We start from the raw sequence: 24,125 nt of genomic DNA, 5'->3' as shown, positions 1-24,125 counted from the left end.
TTTACTGTTGTGAGTTCATTTTCCCCTTCGTCACTGAGGTCTGGCGAACTCCCTATTCTGGTAAAGGAAGGTAATGAGCCTGATTATCAGGCACCTGAGTCTAATGAGGATGACTGGCTGAGTGGAGTCACTGACTGGATATAAGGCTGCCGACACCCTTCTGCCCTGCGGGTGATTTCTCTGTGGACTTCTAGGACACCAGTCTGATTCCTGCTTTCCTAAAGCTAAGTTTCTGCTTTGCCTGTTTGCATTTATGGTTTTGTGTTTGTTTTCCTTGCTTTTCTGGATTCTGCCATTCCCTGCTGGGATGAGCTGAATCTCCTTTTGCTGGTTGCTCTGTCTTCAGAATATTCCTGAGTACTGACATAGCTTTTTGAAGCCTAGCGTCTTCAGGGCCTTTTTCACTGTCAGTCTGTTGGCTCTTATTTTCATAGGGTTTTTCACGGATTGCAGACAGCAGCCTTCCTGTCCTTTCCTATCTAGGTAGTTTGGCCCCATCTTTGCTCAGTCTATCTTTCTGTCTGTGTTAGTGTTTTCATCTTGCTTCACCGTCATTATATGTTGGGGGCTGCCTATTGCTTTGGGGTCTGCTCTGGGGCAGTTTAGATTTCCCCTTTCTTTCTTTAGGCCTATTTAATTCTCCGGCTGTGTTCGAGGGGTCTAGGGCATCGTAGGAACCCCCCACGGCTACTGTTAGTTGTTGTGATAGGATCAGGGGTCTGCAATCCGATAGCTGCCAACCTCTCTGGTTTTCTGGACTTAGCTAGCATTTTTGTTTTTGCCTCCTACGGTGACTCAATCATAACAGAATCATCCACCATACCGCAGATCCTAGGGTACTCAATAGCAGGAAAGAATTGTGTTTAAAAAAAAAAAAAAGGTGTGTGTATATTCTTTCCTCTATATCTCTGAGGCCGTAGGGGGAATTTTTTTTTCTCTCAATGGAGATAAAGCAATTGTCTGATCGTGTGGAGCAGCTCGCTGTGGAAGTGCGGGAAATTTCCACCTACCTTGCTCGTTCGCATGCTGTTGATCCAAAGATCCCTACACCTGATGTATTTTTTGGGGATCGATCTAAATTTTTGAGTTTCAAAAATAATTGTAAATTATTTTTTGCCTTGAAGCCTAACTCGTCAGGGAGCTCCGCGCAGCAGGTTAAAATTGTCATCTCTTTGCTGCGTGGCGATCCCCAGGATTGGGCGTTTTCTTTGAAACCAGATGATCCTATTCTGACTAATGTGAACGCATTCTTTCAAGCTTTGGGGTTGTTGTATGACGAACCTAATGCTATTGATCAGGCTGAAAAGACCCTGTTGGCATTAAGCCAGGGTCGGGATTCGGCAGAGTTGTACTGTCAAAAATTCTGAAAGTGGGCGGTCCTTACTACCTGGAATGATGGTGCCTTGGCAGCCCTCTTTCGGAAGGGTTTGTCAGAAACTGTAAAAGATACTATGGTGGGATTTCCTGTTCCCTCTGGTCTTGACGATTCTATGTCATTAGCCATTCAGGTGGATCGGCGTTTACGTGAACGCAAAACTACACGAGAGATGTTGCCACCTGTTGAACAAATGTCTGAACCTATGCAATGTGATAGAGTTTTGTCTAAGGCGCAATATCAGGAGTTCAGAAGGCGTAATAAGCTGTGTTTTTTCTGTGGAGATGCCTCGCATATTATTTCTGTTTGTCCTAAACGAGAGAAACGCTTTGCACACACGTTTTCTGTTGGTGGTGTTCAACCCAAGTTTCTTCTGGCAATTACTCTGATCTGCTCCCTGTCCACATTTTCCGCCAAGGCTTTTGTGGATTCGGGAGCAGTGCTAAACCTAATGGACTTGGATTTTGCTAAACGTTGTGGATTTCCGATGACACCTCTGCAGACACCTATCCCTTTGAGGGGGATTGATGCTACTCCTTTGGCTAAAAATAAACCTCAGCTTTGGACCCAGGTGGTCATGCGGGTCGCCCCAGACCATCAAGAAAATTGCAGATTTTTGGTGTTGCATGGTCTGCATGATGCCGTTGTTCTGGGGTTTCCCTGGTTGCAAATTCATAATCCAGTTTTGGATTGGAAGTCTGTGTCTGTGGTGAGTTGGGGTTGTCGGTGTGCCTTTAGTGAGGCTCCGGTTTTTTCCACCTCTCCTCAGTCGCATGATGTTCCTGACTATTTGGCGGACTTTTATGATGTATTTAGGTAGAATGAGTCTGCGTCCTTGCCTCCTCATAGGAGTTATGACTGTGCAATTGAACTAAGCCCGGGGTGTAAATTTCCCAAGGGTCGGCTCTTCAATTTATCTGTACCCGAGCACGAGGCTATGCGGTCCTATATTAAGGAGGCGTTGGAGAAGGGTCATATTAGACCATCCTCTTCACCCTTAGGTGCCGGTTTTTTTTTTGTGGCCAAAAAGGATGGTTCTTTAAGGCCTTGTATTGATTATCATGCCCTCAATAAAATTACTATTAAATATCAGTATCCGTTACCCCTGATTTCAGCTCTACTCTCTAGAGTTAGAGGTGCTTGCTGGTTTATCAAGCTTGACCTCAGGGGGCGTATAATCTTATCCGCATAAAGCAGGGGGATGAATGGAAGACGGCGTTTAATACTCCGGAGGGACATTTTGAGTACCTGGTGATGCCTTTTGGGCTCACTAATGCCCCTTCTGTCTTCCAGTGCTTCATGAACGATATTTTCCGAGACTTTGTCGATAAATTTCTGATTATCTATCTGGATGATATTTTGGTCTTCTCCAAGGATTGGGATTCTCATGTGGAACATATTCGGACTGTGTTCCGGATCTTGAGGGAGAATTCCCTGTATGTCAAAGGATCGAAATGCCTTTTTGGAGTACAGAGGATTTCATTTTTGGGATTTATTTTGTCTCCGTCAACTATTGAAATGGACCCAGCCAAGGTACAGGCCATTTATGATTGGGTTCAGCCCACTTCTTTGAAGGCCCTCCAGAAGTTTTTGGGGTTTGCTAATTTTTATCGGAAATTTATAGCAAAATTTTCTAGTATTGCCAAGCCATTGACTGATCTGACTAAGAAGGGTGCTGACGTGTTGAATTGGTCTCCGGAGGCTGTTGCTTCCTTTCAGGAGCTGAAGCGAAGATTTACCTCCGCCCCGGTTTTGCGGCAACCGGATGTCTCACTCCCGTTCCAGGTAGAGATGGATGCTTCTGAGATTGGTGCAGGAGCTGTTTTGTCCCAAAAGGATCCTGTAACATCTAAAATGAATCCCTGTGCTTTCTTTTCCCGAAAGTTCTCTCCATCTGAACGTAACTATGATGTGGGGAATTGGGAACTGTTGGCCATGAAATGGGCATTTGAGGAGTGGAGACATTGGTTGGAGGGAGCTAAACATCAAGTTGTGGTCCTCACTGACCACAAGAATTTGATTTACCTAGAGTCGGCTAAACGCTTGAACCCTAGACAGGCTAGGTGGGCCTTGTTTTTTACACGTTTTGATTTTGTGGTCTCTTTTCTTCCTGGAACTAAGAATGTCAAGGCAGACGCCCTCTCTAGGAGTTTCTTTGCTGATTCTCCTGTGGTGACCAAGCCTGCTACCATCTTAGGCGAAGGGGTAGTTCTTTCTGCCATCTCGCCCGATTTGAGACTTGCTCTGCAAGAGTTCCAGGAGGACAAACCTGAGCGTTGTCCCAGTGGAAAGTTGTATGTTCCTGACCAGTGGAAGAAGAGAGTGATGTCTGAAGTTCATTGCTCTGCATTGGCTGGTCATCCAGGTATTTTTGGTACTAGAGATCTGGTGAGTCGCTCTTTTTTGGTGGCCCACCTTGTCTCATGATGTCAGGAATTTTGTGCAGTCCTGTGGGACTTGCTCCCGGTCTAAATCTTGTTCTCGCTCTAGTGGGTTGTTGATGCCTTTGCCGGTCCCCAGGAGGCCATGGACCCATATTTCAATGGATTTCATCTCTGATATGCCGGTCTCTCAAAGAATGACTGTTATTTGGGTGATTTGTGATAGGTTCTCTAAGATGGTTCATCTTGTACCACTCCCTAAGTTGCCATCTTCCTCTGAGTTGGTGCCCCTGTTTTTGCAACAGGTGGTTCGCTTGCACGTGATTCCTGAGAACATTGTATCTGAAAGAGGAGTTCAGTTTGTGTCTAGATTTTGGAGGACTTTCTGTTCCAAGCTGGGAATTCAGTTGTCCTTCTCCTCTGCTTTTCACCCTCAGACCAAAGGGCAGACAGAGAGAACAAACCAGACCTTGGAGTCGTATTTGAGATGTTTTATTTCCGCTGATCAGGATGATTGGGTTTCATTTTTGCCCTTGGCCAAACTTGCTTTAAATAATAGAGCTGGTTCTGCCACTTTGATGTCACCTTTTTTTTGTAACTTTGGGTTTCATCCTCGATTTTCTTCAGGGCAGGAGGAGCCTTCTGCCTGCCCAGGTGTTGACACTGTGGTGGAGAGAATGCACCAGATCTGGGACCAAGTGGTGGATAAGTTATCTCTCTCCCAGGAAAAGGCCCAGCGGTTTTCCAATCGACATAGGACCATTGGTCCCCAGTTTAAGATTGGTGATATGGTGTGGTTATCTTCAAAAAATATTGCTATGAAGGTGGCTTCTCCTAAGTTTAAGCCTAGATTTATTGGACCTTACAAGATTTTGGAGATTATTAATCCGGTCTCTTTTCGTTTGGCTCTTCCTGTCACATTTAAAATCCATAATGTGTTCCACACGTCCTTGTTGAAGAGGTTTGTTGAACCAGTTGTTCCTGGGGTGGCACCTCCAGACCCTGTATTGGTTGAAGATAACATGGAATATGAGGTAGAGAAAATACTGGATTCCCGTCTGGCTAGACGGAGACTCCAGTATTTGGTTAAGTGGAAGGGTTATGGTCAGGAGGATAATTCCTGGGTCTCTGCCTCTGATATTCATGCCAAAAGATTGGTGCGTGCCTTTCATCGGGCTCACCCTGATCACCCTGGTGGCGTGGTTGAGGGTTCGGTGGGGGGAGATACTGTTGTGAGTTCATTTTCCCCTTCGTCACTGAGGTCTGGTGAAGTCCCTATTCTGGTAAAGGAAGGTAATGAGCCTGATTATCAGGCACCTGAGTCTAATGAGGATGACTGGCTGAGTGGAGTCACTGACTGAATATAAGGCTGCCGACGCCCTTCTGCCCTGCGGGTGATTTCTCTGTGGACTTCTAGGACACCAGTCTGATTCCTGCTTCCCTAAAGCTAAGTTTCTGCTTTGCCTGTTTGCATTTATGGTTTTGTGTTTGTTTTCCTTGCTTTTCTGGATTCTGCCATTCCCTGCTGGGATGAGCTGAATCTCCTTTTGCCGGTTGCTCTGTCTTCAGAATACTCCTGAGTACTGACATAGCTTTTTTGAAGCCTAGCGTCTTCAGGGCCTTTTTCACTGTCAGTCTGTTGGCTCTTATTTTCATAGGGTTTTTCACGGATTGCAGACAGCAGCCTTCCTGTCCTTTCCTATCTAGGTAGTTTGGCCCCGTCTTTGCTCAGTCTATCTTTCTGTCTGTGTTAGTGTTTTCATCTTGCTTCACCGTCATTATATGTTGGGGGCTGCCTATTGCTTTGGGGTCTGCTCTGGGGCAGTTTAGATTTCCCCTTTCTTTCTTTAGGCCTATTTAATTCTCCGGCTGTGATCGAGGGGTCTAGGGCATCGTAGGAACCACCCACGGCTACTGTTAGTTGTTGTGATAGGATCAGGGGTCTGCAATCCGATAGCTGCCAACCTCCCTGGTTTTCTGGACTTAGCAAGCAGTTTTGTTTTTGCCTCCTACGGTGACTCAATCATAACAGTTTACTATATATAAACAATGTGTCATATCATGTCGGGTTTGAGAATGATTTTACTGAAGCCGGCAATGGATTTAGTGGGCTATTATGCTACGTAGAACTCTATGAACTATAAATATATATATATATATATATGTGTGTGTCTCAATGACATGTGTGTGTGTATATATATATATGTATATGTATTTTATGTGTAGACACCATGTTCCAAATTATTATGCAACTGATATTTTTCTCTGATTTTCCTAAATGGTCGGTGCAAATGACTAATAATAATAATTATCACCCGTTAGATCATGGGTCTCAAACTGCATTCCTCGAGGGTCACAAACCATGTGTGTTTTCAAGATTTCCTTAGCATTGCACAAGGTGCTGGAATCATTATCTGTGCAGGTGATCACCTGAAAACATGACCTGTTTGCGGCCCTTGAGGAATGCAGTTTGAGACCTCTGCGTTAGAGTATACATCAAATTTTATTGAAGAACCCTCCCAATGAAAACAGTATAATCTCCAAAATGAATAAAAACTCAAAATGCACTGTTCCAAATTATTAGGCACAGTAGAATTTCTAAACATTTAATATGTTTTAAAGAACTGAAAATGCTCATTTGTGGAATTTGCTGCATTAGAACAAAAAAGCTATTTAACTCCAAAACATCGTAACAGGCCAAGTTAAATGATAATGTGACACCCCAGAGTCTGGTTGTCACAGTGACATTACCTCACTCTAATGGGTAAAGTCATGCTTGGAAGCAGAAAGGCACCCCCATGCCAGGCAGCATAGATTTAATCACAATTTCCTGCTGCAGGTCAGAAAAGGGAGATGCCTTATAAATTCTGGCCAGCAGAGGGGGTTGGTGAGTCAGCTAGAGATCAGCTGAGGGGGTTGCCATGGAAACGAAGCAGCTGTGAGCTGTGAGGAGAAATGACAACAGTTAAACGGGAGGTAAAGAGATCTTTCTGGAAGATCCTATCAGATGAAAACAGGGAGCTAATCTGAGTGGAGCTCGATAGGCAGAGCTGATCTGTGAAGAGGGAAAGGTCAAGAGCAGAGACTGAGAGACTCTAGGGAAGCTAAAATACTGCTATAGCAGACCTCTTAGTGAAGCGCTCATAAAGAGAAAAGGGACATCAGAGTCCAAGGCTGACAGGAGTTGTGCGCCCTGATAGTCGAATCTGAAAGTACAGGGGATTGTAAATTCCTGTGCACATTGAACACCTGAGGGCACGGCAGCGGATAAGGATTCCGGGGCTGATGGTGAAAAGGACGGTACCCGTGGAATATGCTCACGCTGACAACCGTACAGGTTAGTGAAACCATCACGAATAGAGGGTCGCAGCATAGTTATATGCAGCGGAGACCCACACACAAAAGGCAGAAAGGAAGGTCCTAAATCCCCACCTGGCAAGGTGGATCCCCTGAATGCCTCCAGGTGAGCCGGACTCATTCCATCACCTGTATGTGGTACTCCGGACTGCAACCTATTACCTGTAAAAGGTAAAGAAACTGCACCTCTCTGTGTCTCTCATTTATATGCACCCCAACGTTTACAGCCACTTTTACAATTTATTTAACATCTTTGCCCTGGGACTACAACCCTACCTTTGGAGGGCTACAACATCATAGCTGCGCCCAACATCCATCCCAGAGAAGCAACACCGCAGTGCTGGTCACCTCTGACTAGAATACCACAGGTGGTGTCACGTATTTCACCATCTATAAACATTATCTTTATTTTTACCACAAAAATACCACACAACTTTCCCTTATTTTATTACTGAACACCTCTGGGCCACGGACCGGGTCGCCGACGCCGTGACACCGTCCCTCATGGAAGTCGACGTGCCCGATACCGAGTACTCCCAGGCCCCGCGGGGTGCTCCCACTGGCGTCACGAACAGGATTTAGCAAGCCTAGCAAAGGTGGGTACAAGGAGCCTGGCAAAGCTGGGTACTGTGCGCCATAGACTTTATTAAATTGAGTACTAAAGACTTTACTGAGCTTTCAAATAACCGCCATAACTGCGTCATACAGCACGTGCGAGCAGAGTGGGACGTGCAATTGTGGACAGAGCCAGAAATAAAGCACGACGCGAAGCCCCCTGCCTGTGCTCTGACATTAGTGAGCAAGTGAAAAAGCAGGAAGAAAATGCTCAACACGGGTGAAGATTCAGCGGCGGTTGCAGCTGCAGCCCCCATAATGCCGCTATCAATGCCATATATACCAGGAGCAGCCTGGTTACCACAGTACTCAGGGGAGTTGCACACTCTGAGCGATTTTAAAGAAAGACGGGACTATGCCCTTAATCTTCAGGAGGCACTACGGGCTGTAAAGGAGGTTGATCCTGAGCGTGCAAGATGAAGATAGATTATTAACGGAGCAGTTCATAGAGGGACTCCAGTTTAACAACCAAAGGACACAGCTGCGCATAATGGCCCTACAAAATCCTGAATTGGACTTTGCACACTTTAAGGATAGAGCCATCAGAGTGCTGCATGAACCGAACCCTAGCAGCACAGAGCCCTCTCAGCATCCTGCAATTATATACCAGCAGGAGGCAGCATCCTTTCCAAAGACCCCTATTGAGACTGACGAGCTGTGCCAAGATGATGATTCTGCTGCAGACTTAAGTCTCCAAGTCAAGGAACTAACTAAAAGTGTGGCTACTAGTGTTGAGCATTCCGATACCGCAAGTATCGGGTATCGGCCGATACTTGCTGTATCGGAATTCCGATACCGACTTCCGATATTTTTTCAATATCGGAATTCGGCATCGGAATCGGAAGTTCAGTTGATTGACGGCCTGACGTCATCATGATGCGCGGTGTGTGCGCGTCATCATGATGCGCGGTGTGTGCGCATCATGATGCGCCGTCATTTCGGGCCTTCCGGGGGTCTCTGCCGGCCTGCCGGGGGGCTGTGCCGGCCTGCCGGGGGGCTGTGTGGACTGCCCGGGGTCTGTACCGGCCTGCCGGGGGGCTGTGCCGGCCTGCCGGTGGTCTGTGCACCCTGTGGGGGTCTGTACCGGCCTGCCGGGGGGCTGTGCCGGCCTGCCGGGGGGCTGTGTGGACTGCCCGGGGTCTGTACCGGCCTGCCGGGGGGCTGTGCCGGCCTGCCGGTGGTCTGTGCACCCTGTGGGGGTCTGTACCGGCCTGCCGGGGGGCTGTGCCGGCCTGCCGGGGGGCTGTGCTGATGTCCGGGGGTCTGTGCAAGCATCGTCCGATGGGACTACAAGTCCCATCTGGCGATGCCTGCTACCATGACAGTGATTGACACATTAGCCAATGATGGGACAGTAGTAGTCCCATCATCCGGCTAATGTGTTAAATGTTAAAAAAAAAAAAAAAAAAAAATACAACATACATACTACATACATACTACATACATGCTACATACATACTACATATATACTACATACATACTACATACATACTGCATGCTACATACATACTACATACATACTACATACATGCTACATACATACTACATATATACTACATACATACTACATACATACTGCATGCTACATACATACTACATACATACTACATACATGCTACATACATACTACATACATACTACATACATGCTACATACATACTACATACATACTGCATGCTACATACATACTGCATGCTACATACATACTACATACATACTACATACATACTACATACATACTACATACATACTGCATGCTACATACATACTACATACATACTACATACATGCTACATACATACTACATATATACTACATACATACTACATGCTACATACATACTACATACATACTACATACATACTACATGCATGCTACATATATACTACATGCTACATACATACCACATACATACTACATGCATGCTACATATATACTACATGCTACATACATACCACATACATACTACATACATGCTACATATATACTACATACATGCTACATACATGCTACATACATACTACATATATACTACATACATACTACATGCATGCTACATACATACTACATATATACTACATACATACTACATACATACTGCATGCTACATACATACTACATACATACTACATGCATGCTACATATATACTACATGCTACATACATACCACATACATACTACATGCATGCTACATATATACTACATGCTACATACATGCTACATACATACTACATACATGCTACATACATACTACATACATACTACATGCATGCTACATACATACTACATACATACTACATACATACTACATACATACTACATGCATGCTACATACATACTACATGCATGCTACATACATACTACATATATACTACATGCATGCTACATACATACTACATGCTACATACATACTACATATATACTACATACATACTACATATATACTACATACATACTACATACATACCACATATATACTACATACATACTACATACATACTACATATATACTACATGCATGCTACATACATACTACATGCTACATACATACCACATACATGCTACATATATACTACATGCATGCTACATACATACTACATATATACTACATGCATGCTACATACATACTACATGCTACATGCATGCTACATACATACTACATACATACTACATGCTACATACATACCACATATATACTACATACATACAATACATTCATACAATACATACATAGACATACAGTACATATAACATAGAGTAACATACTTACCAATACTTGTCACATTGTTCCCCGAAGCCATTGTCTTTCCGGAATAAATATTAACATAACAAACCACAAAAATACTCACCCACGATCCGAAGCAGTCCACGAGTGTGTCCCACGACGATCTTGGGTAGAGAACTGCAGCATCAGATGATGCTGCCGTTCTCTACGGGCTGCAGGAATCCAATGACGGAAGGTAGGTATCCTTCCGCACTGTATTCCTCCGCCACTTAAAAAAAAAAGTCCCTAGTCTCACTTTATGCCATTGCTGTGTGGGAAATTCCCACACAGCAATGGCATAAAGTGAGACTAGGGACTTTTTTTTTTTTAAGTGGCGGAGGAATACAGTGCGGAAGGATACCTACCTTCCGTCATTGGATTCCTGCAGCCCTTAGAGAACGGCAGCAATAGCTGATGCTGCAGTTCTCTACCCAAGATCGTCGTGGGACACACTCGTGGACTGCTTCGGATCGTGGGTGAGTATTTTTGTGGTTTGTTATGTTAATATTTATTCCGGAAAAGACAATGGCTTCGGGGAACAATGTGACAAGTATTGGTAAGTATGTTACTCTATGTTATATGTACTGTATGTCTATGTATGTATTGTATGAATGTATTGTATGTATGTAGTATATATGTGGTATGTATGTAGCATGTAGTATGTATGTAGTATGTATGTAGCATGCATGTAGCATGCAGTATGTATGTAGCATGCATGTAGTATATATGTAGTATGTATGTGGTATGTATGTAGCATGTAGTATGTATGTAGCATGCATGTAGTATGTATGTAGCATGTATGTAGTATATATGTAGTATGTATGTAGCATGTAGTATGTATGTAGCATGCATGTAGTATGTATGTAGCATGTATGTGGTATGTATGTAGCATGTAGTATGTATGTAGCATGCATGTAGTATGTATGTAGCATGTATGTAGTATATATGTAGTATGTATGTAGCATGTAGTATGTATGTAGCATGCATGTAGTATATATGTAGCATGTATGTGGTATGTATGTAGCATGTAGTATGTATGTAGCATGCATGTAGTATGTATGTAGCATGTATGTAGTATATATGTAGTATGTATGTAGCATGTAGTATGTATGTAGCATGCATGTAGTATGTATGTAGCATGTATGTAGTATATATGTAGTATGTATGTAGTATGTATGTAGCATGTAGTATGTATGTAGCATGCATGTAGTATATATGTAGTATGTATGTAGCATGCATGTAGTATATATGTAGTATGTATGTGGTATGTATGTAGCATGTAGTATGTATGTAGCATGCATGTAGTATATATGTAGTATGTATGTAGCATGTAGTATGCAGTATGTATGTAGCATGCATGTAGTATATATGTAGTATGTATGTTGCATGTAGTATGAATGTAGCATGTATGTAGTATGTAGTATGAATGTAGCATGTATGTAGTATGCATGTTGTATGTATGTAGCATGCATGTAGTATATATGTAGTATGTATGTGGTATGTATGTAGCATGTAGTATGTATGTAGCATGCATGTAGTATATATGTAGTATGTATGTAGCATGTAGTATGCAGTATGTATGTAGCATGCATGTAGTATATATGTAGTATGTATGTTGCATGTAGTATGAATGTAGCATGTATGTAGTATGTAGTATGAATGTAGCATGTATGTAGTATGCATGTTGTATGTATGTAGCATGCAGTATGTATGTAGCATGCATGTAGTATATATGTAGTATGTATGTTGCATGTATGTATGTAGCATGTAATTTTTTTTTTTTTTTTTTTTTTTTTTTACATTTAACACATTAGCCGGATGATGGGACTACTACTGTCCCATCATTGGCTAATGTGTCAATCACTGTCATGGTAGCAGGCATCGCCCGATGGGACTTGTAGTCCCATCGGACGATGCCTGCACAGCCCCCCGGAGCCTGCAGTCCCCCGGCAGGCCGGCACAGCCCCCCGGAGCCTGCACAGCCCCCCGGCAGGCCGGCACAGCCCCCCGGAGCCTGCACAGCCCCCCGGCAGGCCGGCACAGCCCCCCGGCAGGCCGGCACAGCCCCCCGGAGCCTGCACAGACCGCCTGGCAGGCCGGCACAGCCCCCCGAAAGGCCCGTACAGACCCCAGAGAGGCTGTACAAGGGCAGGAAAGGGTTTTTCTTATTCCGATACCGGAAGTCCCATAGACTTGAATGGGACTTCCGGTATCGGAATCGGCGATACCGATACTTTTTTTAAAGATCGGCCGATACCATCCGATACGATACTTTGAAGTATCGGATGGTATCGCTCAACTCTAGTGGCTACACTCACAAAAACTGTGGAGTCCCTGCAAGTGATTCCAAAGAAGAAGATCCAGCTGGCCTCCAGTCTAGAAGATGTCCCGTGTCGACAGCAGAAGAGGATCCCACCGACCAGAGGGAGAGATGTGGCGCCCCTGAGGCTCAGCCGCCACAGAGGTACTGCACCTTCTCCTAAGGTGTAGTGCCCCACCATCCAGGTAAGGTGGGAAATCCTTTCCACACTCCAACACTCACACCCCACACAACACAGTAGTTCAGCAAAGCCACATTGCGGCTCCTTTCCTCAGAGCACCTTTGGTGGCTCCCTGCTTGGAACACTAAACGTGCTGGGAGGTGGGTGGAGTTAGAATACACAAAAGAGCGGGGAGGTTGAGAATTACAGGTCAGTCCGGGAGGTCAGTCCGTGAGGGCAGTCCGCGAGGACAGTCAGGAGGAGAGCCACTCGGAGAGGAGTGGGGATCCCTGGAAGAAGGGATGGAGGAAGGAGTGCTGCAGCCACCTCAGTGATCTGAGCCAGTTGGCACAGGAAAGGAAAGGAGGAAGAAGGACATTGAACTGTAACCTAAGCATCCATAAGAGAGAGAGATTCGTACGGAACGAAGGAGTAAAAGAGAACAGAGAGGACGTGGGTTAGAGGAAGGACCCTGCCTATAGGTTCTAAGCGCAAGGCCGGGGCCCGATCCCCGAGGTTGTATGGACACTTATGGTTCTGCAGCAGACATCGGTGCAGTAGCGGGCTGTAAATGCACTACTCCCATCTTAGACTTGGGGCACAACAGCAACTTGGATAGGGACTCAGGAGAAGGGAGTCCCCGAAGCAGGCTACAGCTGTCTGTCATACAAGTAGAGTTCTTGGGAACATCTGTCAGGAGGAACTCCAGTGTAACTCTGTACTAGGAGATCTTCACACTTAAAGGCGCTATACAGGAGACGTTCAGAAAGGTACATGTTGGCTGAGTGTTGGAGGGGAGCCTTCCATCTTGCCTGGAGGTTGACTGAGTCTCTGACCCGGAGGACACGGCCCGGAGGCAGGCACCTGTGTGTACTACAGACTGTGAGTAAAGCTTTGGAACTACAAGCCCTGGTGTCCTCCATTGATTCTTGCGCCAACTCACTCAGCACTGCTACATCTGGGTACCAGCTTCCACACCGCCTGCACCTCTCCTCATCCATTACACCTACACCGCCCTGGGGCTACAGCTCCACCTGTGGGGAGCTTCACCATCTTGGCTGCACCACACCACCAGCCCCAGAGGATCTGTATGCAGCGTTGGCCTAACACCTCCCTTGCCGAACACCACAGGTGGCGTCACGAACTATACATCTAACTACATTCCACCATTCACAATATCCCCTATTACTTGGGCGCCCAGGGCCACAGTCCGGGTCACCGCTGCTGACACATCCCGCTGACATCGTCCTGGTACCGAGTACCCCACAGCCCTGCGAGGGCGACCCAGAGACAGCGATCGTTACGATGAGGACGGACAGCCCATCTGTTGCCGCTGCAACAAGGCAGGACACCTAGCAAGATACTGTCATTTAAACAAGCAACCCCTGGGGCAAAGGGCCAACTCCCCAGGAGTAAGATGACCAGGCCCACCAAATTGGCAAGACAAGTACGTAGGAGGACGACCAGTCTTGCCTGTTGTGATTGACGGTTTTCCAATGAACGCTTTACTGAACACCGGTTCCCAGGTGACAACGATACCATATGTTCTTTTTAAGCAGTACTGGGAAGAATCAGACATTACTCATAGTCCAGATAAAGACCTTACCATTTTTGCCAGCAATGGTCAGCCCTTGCCTCAGATGGGATATAAAGGGGTGACCATCAAAATTGGCTGAGTAGAATTGCAATCGCAAGGTTTGATAATAGTTGATATTGACAAACGAGAATGCCATCCTATGATCACTTTAGGCACTAATGTAATTGAAAATTGTCTTGGAGAAATTATTGTTTTGTTACAACAGGTAGCCGAGACCGCCAGCTCCAGTCAGCAGCGGGTCCTGCAAAAGGAGATCAGAGCCCTGATGCAGAGACAACAGGTAGAGCTGTCTGGTGGAGAAGTCGGCAGTGTCAGAGTAAGTGATCCTTTCCCTATTGCAGTACCTCCCAGAAGTGAAATGTTAATTTGGTGTCGGGCAGCAATAGGCCTAAGGGGTCAAGATTACCAAGTCTTGGTAGAACCCATGTATTCTGATAGTAGGCCCACTATCCTGACAGCCAGAGGGGTAGTTGATGTCCGCAAGGGGAGAGTACCAATACACATCTTAAATTGTGGGGAGAGAGCGGTCCAGTTACCCCGGTATGCCACCCTTGCTAAATTGTTCACCGTCAGTAACAATGCAATCGAGACACTAGAACCCTTGCTTCCATCTGACAAGGTGGAAGAGAATGGCTCTGAAGGGCAACAGGAGGATTGGTGTCAGCAGCTACACAGAGACACTGACTCCACCCCTTCCCACCAAAATTGTGGGGCTTAGCAAGCATCCTCTAGATTTTAGGCAGGCAAAAGGGGTTCAACATCATATCCCCAACGGAGATCATCCACCCATTAAAGAGAGGTACCGGCCTGTACCCCCCGCATAATACCAATGTGCCAGGAGTATGTTACGAGAGATGAAGTAGTCTGGGGTAATCAGAGATAGTTGTAGCCCCTGGGCAGCTCCATTATTCCTCGTTAGGAAGAAATATGGTACTATGAGAATGTGTGTAGACTACAAGCGGATTAACAGCATTACACATAAAGACGCATACCTATTGCCTAGAATTGAGGAATCACTAGCTGCATTGAGAACTGCTAATTATTTCTATACCTTAGATCTCACCAGTGGGTATTGGCAGGTTCCTGTGGCAGAGGCAGACAAAGAGAAGACGGCGTTTCAACACCAATTGGCCTCTGCGAGTTTAACTACATGCCGTTCGGGCTCCGCAATGCACCAGGAACATTTCAGCGGTTAATGGAATGCTGCCTTGGACATAAAAACTTTGAAACCGTTCTGCTGTACCTGGATGACATCATCGTCTTCTCCAAAACCTACGAAGACCATTTGAAGTACCTAGCCGAGGTATTCGAAGCCCTGTCAAACTTTGGCCTGAAAATAAAACCATCCAAATGTCACCTTTTGAAACCCAAGGTGCAGTACCTAGGCCATGTGGTGAGCGCGGAAGGTGTGGCACCCAATCCTGGCAAAGTCACTGCTATCCGGGACTGGAAAACACCCAGCACTATCCATGAAGTGAGGCAATTTCTTGGGTTAGTAGGCTACTACCGAAGATTTTTCAAGAACTTCACCAAGATAGCAGCACCGCTGCAAGATCTTCTAGTGGGCCAATCCAAGAAGGCCAACAACAAAAATCTTCCGTTCGAGTGGAACAAAAGTTGAAGTTGAAAGTTGAAATTGTCCCTCACAGGAGATGAGGTCCTGGCCTACCCTGACTATGACCTACCATTTGTACTTTACACTGACGCCAGCAACGTGGGATTGGGAGCAGTGCTGTCACAAGGGCAGAAAGGCAGATAGAGAGTGATTGCCTACGCAAGCAAGAAGCTTTGTCCCACTGAGAGGAACCCTGACAACTACAGTTCCTTTAAGCTGGAGTTCCTTGCCATAGTCTGGGTGGTAACAGAGCGCTTCAAGAACTACTTGGCTTCAGCAAAGTTCACCATCTACATGGACAATAATCCGCTAACCCACCTTGAAACGGCAAAGCTCGGGACACTTAAGCAGCGATGGATGGCCCGGCTGTCCAACTACGAGTTCACCATCAAGTACCGAGCAGGACATGAGAACGCTAATGCGGATACGTTGTCCAGGATGCCCAATTCACCAGACGGGGAGAAGATCCAAAAGAACTCGAAGAAATCGAGTTACCAGCCTTCCACCGTCCAATTGCAGCCCAGCGCTCTCAAGGAGTAAGGAATAAGTGCTATGTCGAGAGGTAACGCTGAATCCATTACCCCATCATGAGTGGGCAGAGACACAAGACAGTGACCCAGCTGTTCGCCTAGTAAAGGAGTGCCTGGCAGAAGCTGATGCACACCCTGGTCCAGATGACCCACAGGAAGCACAGCAACTATGGAAGGAGAGAGGCATGCTGTTCATCTACGAGGGTAAACTGTGTCGGAGGACCATCAACTCGTGCACACATGAACTGGTCTGGGAGGTGGTAGTCCCGAAGAGGGATGCGCCAATGGTCTTAGAGGCATACCACAATGGAGCAGGACACTTCGGCTGGAAGAAGTAGGAAATTCTACTTCATGAAAGGTTCTACTTGGTTGACATGAGGAGTTCCAATGAGAAGTGGTGCCGAGAATGTGGCCCATGCAACCTGCGCAGGAAAGACCGAAACAGCCAGCAAGCCCCATTACAGCCGATCATCACAAAGCAGCCGCTTGAACTGGTAGCCTTGGATTACGTGAAGTTAACTCCGAGTAGGAATGGCTACACCTATGCTTTGACCATTGTGGACCATTACTCAAGGTTCTTGGTAGTCGTGCCTGTTAAAGACCAAACAGCGAAGACAGCAGCCAAGGCATTTCAGCAGCACTTTTGTCGACCGCACGGATACCCTGAACAAGTGCTCACCGACCAAGGTCCAGCCTTTGAGGCAGAAGTGTTCCAGTAGTTCTGTAACATGTACAGTTGCAAGAAAATCAGAATGACGCCATACCATCCACAGACAAATGGCATGTGTGAGAAGATGAACAAGTGGTCATTGACTTATTGAAGACCTTACCTCTGGAAGAACGAAACCAGTGGCCAGAGAAGTTGCCAGATCTGGTAGATCTATATAATCATATACCGGTAAACTCCACCAATTGCACTCCGGCCTACTTGATGAGAGCAAGACCTGGCAAGTTACCTATTGATTTAGACATGGGAGTCTTAACTCCTGAGACAACATCACCAGATGCAGACTGGGATACAGAGCGGCAACAACAATACCGCAAAGTGCAAAAATGTGTGGAGAAAAGTTTGTCCCAAGCAAGACAGAGACAGGAAAGAAATTTCAACCAACACGCCCCTGCAGTTCCCTTGACACCAGGAGAACAAGTACTTAAAAGAAAGAGATGTGTTCACAAACTTGATTACCAGTGGGAAGCAGAGCTATACACCGAGTTACCTTCAGACTTTAATAACACCAAAGTATGTATCATCAGTAAAGATGGAGGAGAAACCTTAGAAGCAGTCTCAAGAGATCATCTAAAGATTTGCCCTGATCATTTGAAGGACAAGAAAGAAGTCCAAGACACTCCACAACCCATAGTAGAGGTGGAAGAAAAGATTCAAACTATACTTGGAGAATTTCCTCGGACGTGCACACAAGTAAATCAGGCAATAGTAGTACCAGTACTAATCTTTCATCAGCCTACTGCACCAAATGAAGTAGAGACTAGTGTTGAGCTTTCCGAACACCGCATGTATCGGGTATCGGCCGATATTAGCTGTATCGGAATTCCGATACTGACTTCCGATACTTTTTTCATATCGGATACCGGAATCGGAAGTTCCCATAATGCTATCAGCCCGCTCGCTTTGTTTCAGCCAATGGGAATCCTCAGAAGTGTGGGCACATCCTGTTAGGCATGTATACATGTTAACTATTGGCATGGCTGTGATTGGCTGCTGAAATGATGTCATGATGCACTATAAAAGCCACCGCCGCCACCATTTCTGGTCACTCTGCTGTGAATTCAGTTAGGGACAGGCTGCTGTTGAAGACTGTGAGGGACAGTTAGAAATAGCGATTCTCAAAACAATATTGTGCTTTACCCAGGCTACATAAACCACCACTGTAGCTTTCTTTTCCCTAGCAGCAGTGTTCACAGCTGTCTGCAAGGGCTGTGTGAGTCCAGCTCACGCTGTGGAGTGGGTCCTTCAGCCACGTCTGGTTGTAGGCTGCCCAGCGTGCCTCACTGCTGCCTCATACATATTTTTCTTTCTGAGCTGCTTATTTTTTAAAAATTATATCTAGTGTGCTTCCATCCGTATCCATATACATTGGTTGCAAACACTAGTAGTAAACAGTGGAGCCGTTCTGCAGCCTTTCAGTGCTAGTGCCCACTTAGCTGCACTGTTCATGGCTGTCTGAGAGGTCTCTGGCTGTGTGAGTGCAGCTCACGCTGAGTAGTGTGTCCTGCAGCTACGTCTGGTTGTAGGCCGCTCAGCATGCGTCACTGCCTCACAAATTTTTCTTTTATTGCAGCTCATTTTTTCTCCTATTAGTGTGCATCCATCCGTATCCATATACGGTGGTTGCAAACACTCTAGGAGTACACAGCGGAGCCTTTCTGCAGCCTGTCAGTGCTAGTGCCCACTTAGCTGCACTGTTCACGGCTGTCTGAGAGGTCTCTGACTGTGTGTGAGTGCTGCTCACGCTGAGTAGTGTGTCCTGCAGCTACGGCTGGTTGTAGGCCGCTCAGCATGCGTCACTGCCTCACACATATTTTTCTTTAATTGCAGCTCATTTTTCCTTCTCCTATTAGTGTGCATCCATCCATATCCATCTACATTGGTTGGTTGCAAACACTATATAGGAGTAGATAGAGGAGCCTTTTTTCTGGCTTGTGCCCTTCATCTGCAGCCAGATTAGTATTACCCAAAATTTTTGGAGCCTCATCTTTTGCATTGTAGGTTACCCGCCCGCTCCAGAAAGTTGGTGATACTCTGACTTTCAAATCTTTGGTCACATCCTTTTAGTTTTTTTTCCCCCCCAAAAAAAACAACAAAGTTCACCAAACACTACATTTGAAAGTTGTGTAGGCCACATTAGCTCCCATTAAAGTGTAGTCGACACACACACTTCATAAAATTAGTGTTTCTTATACCTGTAACCAGCTGTTCAGGAATAAGCACACTAAGGCCCCCCTTTGTACTTTTCTGCCTATCTTTCTCAGTCTAGCAAGATGAAGAAGGCAGGGAGTAAGGCACGTGGCCGTGGGCGTGGAGTTTCAGCAGGGAGAGGACGTGGGGATTCTGCAGGGAGAGGAGGTGGGGATTCTGCAGGGAGAGGACGTGGGGATTCTGTGCCTTTTGTTGGCACCAGTGAGTCAGCATCCCCCAGTTTTAGCAGGCAACAGTCCTTTATGCGCAGCTTTGTAGGACCTGACCATACCCCACTGCTGCAGGAGGAACAAATTGAAGCCGTTGTCGGATGGATGGCAGCTAATGCATCGAGTTCAATTACTTCCACATCCTCTCAGGGCCAGAGCACCGAAGAGCAACCATCTGTCTCTTCACTACCTGCCAAAGTGCCCAGGCAGTCAGAGAGCCCTGGACAGGAGCCATCACAGTCTCTACTTCTGTTCTCGGAATCTGTTGGTTTGGAAAGAGAGGGCCAGCCAAGCAGCATTCCAGAATGTGAAGAAGAGGGAGTATGCAGTGATGCGCAACTTCTTTGTCCCTCTGAATCTGAAGAGGCGGGTGGGCCAGTGCCTATGCTCAGCACACCTCAGTACGCATCAGATGATGACAAGACTCAGTTACCACTTTCTGGTGCGTACGGTGCTGGCGAGACAACTTAGGAGAAGCAAGTGTTTGAAGAGGGGAGTGTAGATGATGAGGTCCTTGATCCATCATGGCATGAGGAACAGGAAGGTGGTGGGAGCAGCTCTGAGGAAGAGATTCCCTGAACGGCCAAAACCGGAGGGAGAGGGAGGGGGCAGACTTGGTTGCCTGTAGCCTCCACTTCGGCACCCGTTAGGTACATTCCACTTTCAAAAGGCAAAACGGGCGCTCCCACGACTTGCAGTGCGTGGTCCTTTTTTGACACAGTTGCAGATGACATTTGCTTTGTCAAATGCAAGCTGTGTCATCAGAGAGTAAAAAGAGGGAAAAATGTCAGCAACCTCAATACCACTAATATGTGGAAACATGTGCGGACCAAGCACGAGGTGGAGTTACACAGACACACTGAAGACGTAGGCCAACGTACAGCACCACCTACCACCTCTTCAGCTCGTGTTGAGGCCTCTTCCTCCAGCTCACACACAGCTGGTTCGGCTTCCTCACAGGATCACCAAGGAAGAACCTCTGGCACTGTTGTCCGGAGACCTTGTGACATTCCACCCACAGCACCACGTTCCAAGTCATCCTCACACTCCCAAGCCACTCGGCAGTCATCGGTAGCACAGGCATGGGAGAAAAGGCGGCCATACTCGGCAAACCATCCCTGAGCACAGGCTCTGAATGCTGGCATTGCCAAACTACTGGCCCTTGAAATGCTGTCATTCAGGCTGGTGGAGACTGACACCTTCCGGGACTTCATGGCATTGGCAGTCCCACAATACACCGTGCCCAGCCGTTTTTATTTCAGCAGGCGAGCCGTTCCTGCCCTGCAGAAACATGTGGAGGCAAACATAAAACATGAGCTACTAAACGCCGTCAGTAGCAAGGTCCACCTGACCACTGATGCGTGGACCAGTAACCATGGACAGGGACGATACCTTTCCCTCACTGCCCATTGGGTCAATGTTGTGGAGCCGGGTACAGATCTGGAGAGTGGCGCTCTACGTGTTCTGCCAACTCCACGGATTGCAGGAATCCAGTCTGTACATATTGACTCCTCCTCCTACTCAAGTTCCTCTGAAACAGCGCAGCAGGAGCCTGTTACGACTGATATGAGCACAGCCATGGCCAAACGTCAACAGGCCGTACTGAAATTAATTTAATTGGGGAATCGAAGCCACACAGCGCAGGAGCTCTGGAATGCCATCAAGCAGGAGAGCGACGTGTGGTTTGTGCCAGCGAATCTCCAGCCGGGCTTGGTAGTGTGTGACAATGGCCGAAATCTGGTGGCAGCTCTTGGACTAGGCAACCTCACTCACATCCCATGTCTGGCACATGTGCTCAACTTGGTCGTGCAGAGCTTTCTGAGGGACTATCCGGATCTTGATGCACTGCTGCACAAGGTCCGCATAGAGTGCGCTCACTTGCGTCATTCCAGCACGGCAAGATCGCGCCTTGCTGCTCTACAGCGCCGATTACGCCTTCCGGAACATCGCATCATATGTGACCTAGTCACCAGGTGGAATTCAACGTTACATATGCTGGAGCGGTTGCGTGAGCAGCAGGCAGCAGTCATGGAGTACCAGCTGCATCAGGCGCAAACAAGTCGCAATGTGCGCTGGTCACACTTCAGCACCACTGAGTGGGCCTCTATGAAGGACATCTGCTTCGTTTTGCGTGCCTTCGATGATTCAACGCGGATGGCGAGTGCAGATGATGCACTAGTCAGCATGACTGTCCCCCTTATCTGCATGCTTCAAAAAACACTGCAAGCACTAAGGGATGAGGTTTTGGAAGAGGTGGAGGATGAGGAGTCCCAAATGCCATCTGCTTCTGGACAGTCTGCGCTACGTGCTTCCTCACAAAGGCCTAGGCAGGGGACACTTTGTGAGGAGGATGAGGAGGAGTCGATGGAGGAGGAAGACATCTCTCCACAGGAGGAAGGTACACAAAGCTGTAGTCAGTATATACAGCGAGGGTGGGGTGATGCAGAGCAGGCAGAGATCACGCCTCAAGCAGGGGACAGCGGTTCTTTGGCAGTTGGGAGTCTGCAGCACATGGCTGACTTCATGCTGCAGTGCCTGAGAAACGACCGCCGCATCGCCCACATTCTCTACACGGCTGATTATTGGGTGTACACCCTCCTAGATCCTCGCTACCGGGACAACTTGCAAACCCTCATACCAACGTTGAACCGGGAGCGTAAACTGCAGGAGTACCAAGACACACTGGTGCAGTCCATCATGTTTTCCATTCCACCCGACAGCAGTGGTGCTAGTGCTTTACAAAGCACTTCTGTGCGTCGAGCCAGTGGAGGAAACGTGGCACAAAGAGGGAGCAGAGGCAACGCCTCAGCACAAGGCAACACCACTATGGCCCAAATGTGGTAAAGTTTTGTGTGTCCGCCACAATTGTCTACACCATCACGGCTCCAGTCAGCAGGAGGCAACGTTTCTGTCAGATGGTGACAGACTACATGTCTTGCCATGTGAGTGTACTCCCAGATGGCTCTTCCCCCTTCAAGTTTTGGGTCTCTAAGCTGGATACATGGCCAGAGCTTAGCCAGTATTCATTGGAGGTGCTGGCTTGCCCTGCTGCCAGTGTATTATCGGAACGCGTCTTTAGTGCCGCAGGTGGTGTACTAACAGACCGTCACACGCGACTTTCTTCCGATAACGTCGACCGGCTTACTTTTCTGAAAATGAACAAGGCCTGGATCTCCCCAGAATTTGCCAGTCCTCTTCCCGACTAAATAATTGGTTGGCAACTGTATCCAGGTCTCCTGTTGTGTTAATGTTTCTACCACCTGAACTATAATCCCTGGGCTTCAACACAGCCAGTTGTCGCTCAGATGTGTCGTCTGCACAGAGAAAAACACTAGCTCCTGTGTTAGTGGGGTTCAGTAACGCCAGCTGCTCCCCTGCTGTGTGGACGGCAAAGTCTCCTGCTCCATCCACATTCAAACTACTACTGATTTTTAACCCTGCTCCACTTAGGCCTCTGGCTCCACTGTCTCTAGTATTTCCCCTGGCCTCCAACCCTGCCAGTGACAGCTCTTAAGTGGCGTCTGCATAATCCACACTTGTTCCAGTGTTACTTGGCCTCAGTCACGTCAGTTGATCCCCTGATGTGAGTCCGGCAAGGTCTCCTGCTCTGTCCACATTCCCATTACTAGTAGTGTGAATGAGGACTTCGCAGAGAAACACACACTAGCTACTGTGTTAGTGGGGTTCAGTAATGCCAGCTGTTCCCCTGCTGTGTAGACGGCAAAGTCTAGTGCTGCCTCCACATGCCAACACCATCAGGCCTCAGCCTGCTCCATGCCTCATCCTGGGCTCCAACAACGCCAGTTGGTGTTCAGAAGTGCCGTCTTCACAGAGAAAAACACACTCGCTACTGTGTCTGTGGGGTTCAGTAATGCCAGCTGTTCCCCTGCTGTGTAGACGGCAAAGTCTCCTGCTGCCTCCACATGCCAACACCATCAGGCCTCAGCCTGCTCCATGCCTAATCCAGGGCTCCAACAATGCCAGTTGGTGTTCAGAAGTGCCGTCTTCGCAGAGAAAAACACACTAGCTCCTGTGTCTGTGGGGTTCAGTAATGCCAGCTGTTCCCCTGCTGTGTAGACGGCAAAGTCTAGTGCTGCCTCCACATGCCAACACCATCAGGCCTCAGCCTGCTCCATGCCTCATTCTGGGCTCCAACAACGCCAGTTGGTGTTCAGAAGTGCCGTCTTCACAGAGAAAAACACACTCGCTACTGTGTCTGTGGGGTTCAGTAATGCCAGCTGTTCCCCTGCTGTGTAGACGGCAA

The sequence above is a fragment of the Dendrobates tinctorius genome, unplaced genomic scaffold, assembly GCF_039654945.1.
Source record: "Dendrobates tinctorius isolate UK_male_01 unplaced genomic scaffold, ASM3965494v1 ptg000019l, whole genome shotgun sequence".
Taxonomy (NCBI): Eukaryota; Metazoa; Chordata; class Amphibia; order Anura; family Dendrobatidae; genus Dendrobates; species Dendrobates tinctorius.
Note: the sequence above shows the minus strand (reverse complement) of the source record.